Here is a 6,000-nt window from a genome sequence, read left to right as displayed (position 1 = left end):
TGAGGAATGGCTGAACAAAGTAGGGTATAAGAATGTGATGGAGGGGGCGGCTAGGTGGCGCAGTGGATAGAGCACCGGCCCTGGAGTCAGGAGTACCTGAGTTCAAATCCGGCCTCAGACACTTAATAATTATCTAGTTGTGTGGCCTTGGGCAAGCCACTTAACCGCATTGCCTTGCAAAAAAAAAAAAACTAAAAAAAAAAGAATGTGATGGAGTACTATTGTTCTGTAAGAAATGGGCAGGTGGACTTCAGAAAAGCGTGGAAAAACTTGTGCAAACAGATTCTGAATGCAGTGAGCAGAATCAGGAGAACATTGTACATATTAACAGCAATACTGCGATGATAAACCATGATGAATGCAACATCTCTCAGTTCATTGATCAAGTACAATCCTAAAAGAACTGTTATGGAAAATGCCATCTACATTCAGAGGAAAAATTATGGAATCTGATTGCAGAGTAAAGTATATTATGTTCACTTTTAAAAACTTCGTTTTCATTTTTTTCTTTCTTTCCCATCGTTCCCCTCCCTTAATTCTAATTCTTTTTCACAACATGACTAGTATGGAAATATGGGGGGGGGGGGGGGGTTGTCTCCTAGAATCTTTATTCCAATGAGTATTTGTACTGGGACAGAAATCACAGTTCGATTCAACACCAAAAAGCTATTTCCTTTGGAAATGCACCGAGTCACGGCTCCCTCCTCAGGATCCTCCCCAGAGAGGAGCGCCCACCTCTCTCTGCCTTCCCCAAGGCCGAAGCCAGTACTTTTGGGAAGAATGGACTAGAAAGGGAACTTGGCCCACCAGCCCCACTCCTGGTCTGTCTCAGAAGGAAGGAATATGGGGCGATTTTTGGCCTCCTGGCCTCCAGGCTGCCCAAAGTCCAAAGATAGGCAGCCAACCCTCCCCCCAGACACCTAGCTCTGGGCTGCTCTGGAAGCAACATCCAGGCTGCATCATGTGGCCTTCAGCTTTGTCCGGTTTTCACTAAGACCTCCTCAAGGGTGTGGGCATATGGGAGAGAGGGCCAGGGTGGGGGCAGAGCCCCCCACAGACATCTTCCCGGCTCACTGCCCCAGCTCCCTCCTCCTCGGCCCTGGGCCCCCTCCCCAAGTGGTCAGTATATCTTCTGACAACTGGGTAAGATGGCCTCTTTGATGAAGGAGAAGACAACCAAGATTCCAGACCGTTTGCCTCGTTTGCCTTTGGTGAAGTAGTTGGAGACCACATCATGTCCAGGCTGTTCAGTAGAGGGTAGAACATTCTCCCCAGCTGACAGTGACACAAAGAATGCAAATGGGATTAACCAGAGGCAGAATGTGAAATAGGCCAGCACCTCTGAGAAGGGGTAGTACTCCTCCGCAAAATACTGGAAGGCTAAGTAGTGATTGACCACCACGAGGACACAAGAGAGGATGAAACTGGGAGAGGTCAGCATGATGAAAGGGAAAATCTGAAGAAGGCCGAAGTAGACGAGGTTGGTGAAGAGCTGGGGGAAGCGCTCAAAGACGTAGAGGCCGACCAGCACGGCTGTGGAAAACCAGATCATGTACTTGATGGTGCGGCTGGTGGCCACCGTGTACTCTTCTATCAGTTCGGCCAGGTAGTAGAGTCCGGCCACGATGGCCAGCCTAACCCCCGCCCGCCGCCCCTCGGCCGCTGTCCCCTATGGAAATATGTTAAACACAATTGTACATATACAACTTATATCAGATTGCTCATTGCTATGTGGGAGTGGAGTGGGGGCTTGGGAGGAGAGGAAAGAAGGATGGTAGAAAAATATAGAACTCAAAAGCTTGCAAAAGGATGAATGTTGAAAATTAATCTTTAAATGTAATTGCAAAAAATAAAATTAAAAAATGTAAAACATGCAATTGTGTCATCTGACTGATTAGTTAATATGAAATAAAGTGGTTGGTTCAGGAATTTTAAGAGTAGGAATGCAACCCCACAAGATGGTTATCCCTAAAAAGATAAAAGTTGTAGCATCCATCCCTCTGAGGAACCCCAATATGTCATTCAGGGGAGGGACTGGGGTAAGGCAAGGAGTAGCTTTTGCTACTCAACTATCTAACTTCTGACTATCTAGATTCAACTGTTTATTCTTTTCTAAAATGATTTGTTTGCATTAATATTGCCTGGAATAATGAACATGTCTACTGCATTTCCAGGAAGCTAAGGGAGAATGATCTTATTGGGGCGCAGCCAAGATGGCAACAAGAGAGCAATGTCTCTTAGAAGCTCTCTCATAAAACTCATAACCTAAGGATTCTAACTAAACTTTCAAGAGACAGAACCCACAGAGGGACCCAGTGAGGCAGTTCAAGGTAACCTGGAAAAGAGCAGAAAGGCTCTGCTCCCCGGGGTCAGAGGGGTGGCTCCGCCAGAGGGGTGGCCTGCCAGAGCGTAGCGGGGGAGTCGCCTGACCTACACCCCGGGGAGCATTGGGCACAAATTGGGGGAACAGCAGGGGACTTCTGCCAGAGCGAGCACGTGGAGCCCAATCCTCAGGGCACACAGCGAGAATGATCTTATTTAAGATACTTAATTCATCTATGTCTCAGTTCAACCTCTTCATTTTTTACTTAAGAAATTGAAATCCAGGGAAATAAATTATTTGCCCAAGATCATACAATCTAGCAAATGTGGATGGGAACCAGTTCTTCTAATTCCAGGTCCTTTGTTCTTTTCATTATTCTTATTTCTTTCTTAATAAAATTAATATATTGAGGATGATCGGTAAGGTCTCTTCTAGGTCAGAAATCTGATAATGCCTTAATCAATAAACGCAGAAATAGTGAGACTAAAGCAACATCTAGTCATATGTGTCAGCATTTGTCTTCTAGGAAGAGAGGCAACCAATTCAACCTCTTACCCAGAAAAGACAAGATTCAATAAGATCCTGAATTTTAATGTGCCAGAAGACAAATATCCCTGATACTCCAAAAGATTATTGAAATGTACTGATTTCATGAACATTGATCTTACCTTGAGTTTATAGGCAAGAAAAAATGAGAGAAAAATAATTTCATACATAAACCTCAATAGATGAAATAAAAGATCACTAAATTCTGCTGGGAGAGAAGCAGAAGGTAAGAGGATCATTTCCTGGAGTCACTCTGGCAAAGGAGTTATGTTACCCAGCAAGTCTTAAGGCCAACAGAACCAGCTCTGCTGTGCCCTGATCTAGAGGAAACACTAGACAGGAACAGAAAGAGCATGGGATTTGACATCAGAGGTCCTGGGTCCAAATCTTGGCACTACTACTACTTAATATCTGTGACCTTGGCTAAATGACAACCTCTCTGGGTCAGTTTCTCCATCTATAAAATGAGGGGCTTGAACTAAATTCTCTTTTGAAATTCCCTTCCAACTCAAGACTCAAAGATCCTTTTGCAATACTAGCATTTAGCTACATTTTAATTCACTCCCTCAGTGCAAACGAGAGGATCTGGGCTTCAACTTTGACTGAAGGAACTGGGAAATTTTAGCCAAGTCACATTAGGGAGAGCATGATTGCCACTATCAAGTATTGGAAGGGTAGACAGAAAAACTGTAGATTAGACTTCCTTTACTTGATGATGGAGGGCAGAAGCTGTGACTCAAAGTTGCCAAGAGACACATTTGGTAAAAATGTAAAGAAAAATTTCCCCCAAATTAGAATGTCCAAAACTGGAAAAGTTGCCTCAAGATGGACTGTGCTCCCCTGCTCCCTGGAGAATCTTAACTGAAAGCAGAAGACTCAGTTGTTGGGGATGCTAGCAAGATTATTCTTGGTCAGCCACGATTAGACCACATGGCCTCTGATGTTTTTTCCCATTATGAAATTCTGCAATGGATGGACCCTTTGTCAACAGCTTGATGATTATGGGCACAGCAATGGATTATTGCTTTAATTTTTTTTATTACACCATCTATAGGAGAGCTTTCTACATCCTACCTGCTGTTTATACCTGTCTCTCCCTTTCCACATATGTAATAGATAAATAGATGGATTAAAGATAAATGAGAAAGGGGAGAGAGAGAGAGAGAGAGAGTCAGTCAGTCAGTCACAGATTCACATAATTGTCACCTATTAGATTGTGAGTTCCTTGATGGTAAGGACTGATTTTGACTATCATATCTCCAATGTTTAGAACAGACCTGGCCCAAAAAAGGTGCTTAATTGCTTAATAAATGTTTCTCTCTCTCTCTCTCTCTCTCTCTCTCTCTCTCTCTCTCTCTCTCTCTCTCTCTCTCTCTCTCTCTCTCAACCCCCGATCTCAATATCCAAATAAAAGGGTTCTCCTTCCTCAAATTTTCCTATATAATTTTGTGTAGATTTCTCCAACCAACCATGCCTCGTGGTACCTCTGTGTATGTCCCTATTGTATACTTCTAGTATACTGTGAGGAGCATCTCCTTTTTCTAATCTTTGCATCTCCACCTAGGTCTAAGCCTTACCCATAGCAAGGCCTTAATAAACATTATACTTCTTGATTGCATAATAAATCTTTTTGGAATTGAACACTATGTAGAATATCCCACCTTTTCAAAGTTTGTTTTCATACTCATATTTTTTGTTTCTTCCTAACAACTTAACAGTTTAAAGAAATGCATATCAAACCCCATTTGAGGAAACAGAAGCAGCATTGGGATTAAGTGATTTGCCAACAGTTATGAAGAGATTGTCAAGAAGAAAACCAGGCTCCCAAATCCTATACCAGACTTCATGTGATCCTATGTCAGTCTCACTGGCCTAAGTCCCCTCAAACTTTTTTCTTCTTCAATGCTATCCTGATACCAGTGACTTCAGCAAATCATTTAATAGAGCAACTTAACTTCTAGACAGGTCACTGAAGGACAGACCTTTTCAATGATTATTACTAAAACAGTCCAGTTCTCTCACCCATAGATCAAAAGAGACATAAGGTGTGAAAGAAAGAACTTACTAGATTTGTAAGATGGTGGTAGAATTCCTTCTTTAGGAGAAGCAGGGGGAGAATTTTCTCCTCTTTCTTTTATAGCTTCCATTCTTATCACCTTAAAGAGCCAAATAACTGTGTTATTCATATCTGTCATATCCTTTGCCCTCTGATTGGAGGGTAGGCTTTAAATTCCTCAGTCATCTCTTTTCTGACCCAGTTGCCCTAATTCTGAAAGAAGAAGGAAGAAAGAGGAGGACGAGGAAGAAGAAGAGAAGAAAGGAAGGAAGGAAGGAAGGAAGGAAGGAAGGAAGGAAGGAAGGAAGAAAAGAAAGAAAGAAAGAAAGAGAAAGGAAGGAAGGAAGGAAGGAAGGAAGGAAGGAAGGAAGGAAGGAAGGAAGGAAGGAAGGAAGAAAAGAAAGAAAGAAAGAAAGAAAGAAAGAAAGAAAGAAAGAAAGAAAGAAAGAAAGGAGAAAGAAAAAAGAAAGAAAGAAAGAAAGAAAGAAAGAAAGAAAGAAAGAAGAAAGAAAAAAGAAAGAAAGAAAGAAAGAAAAGGGAAAATGAAGAAGAATAAATAGGAGGAGGAAAAAGAAGAAGAAAGCATTTAGATGATAGTGCCTTAAGCTATTAAAAAGACTTCTTTTTTCTCTACTTCAACCCCCTCATTTTATTGGAGTCAAAAGAAATCCCTCACTCCATGACATTTCCTATTTGTTACTAGAAGTCCCTGATGCTAGTTCACAGATGTTCTTGGTGAGTGTGACTGATAAACCACTGGTGCTACTTGGGGATCACCAATGAAAATGATCAGTGACACTGATTGGTGGCCCCAAAATGGGAAATTCCTGTTACTGATGAGGAATCCCCGATGAGAACAATTATATTGATTTGGAGGAGAGACTGCCACAGCTCAAAGGGGTAGAAGAGTGAAAGAAGGGTAACAATCCTTCCAAACCCACAGCCTTCCCCTTAGCATATGGGAAACATAAGCATCAAAACCAGTCCTCTTCCCTCTCCCTATCCAACAGCAACATCAGAGACTGACTGGTAAAGTCAGGTTCAAGGTTAGATCCTTTCCTCCATATGTTATATT

At 42.2% G+C, this 6,000-nt stretch overlaps 1 pseudogene; it reads right to left on the bottom strand.

Annotated features, from left to right (window-relative positions):
• Positions 1-996: 996 nt before the first annotated feature.
• Positions 997-4,551, bottom strand: LOC141496554 (protein TEX261 pseudogene; annotated as a pseudogene).
• Between the last annotated feature and the right edge of the window lie 1,449 nt (positions 4,552-6,000).

The sequence above is a fragment of the Macrotis lagotis genome, chromosome 8 (assembly GCF_037893015.1).
Source record: "Macrotis lagotis isolate mMagLag1 chromosome 8, bilby.v1.9.chrom.fasta, whole genome shotgun sequence".
Classification (NCBI taxonomy): domain Eukaryota; kingdom Metazoa; phylum Chordata; class Mammalia; order Peramelemorphia; family Peramelidae; genus Macrotis; species Macrotis lagotis.
The sequence above is the reverse complement of the archived record's forward strand: the minus strand, read 5'-3'. Positions and strand labels throughout refer to the sequence as shown.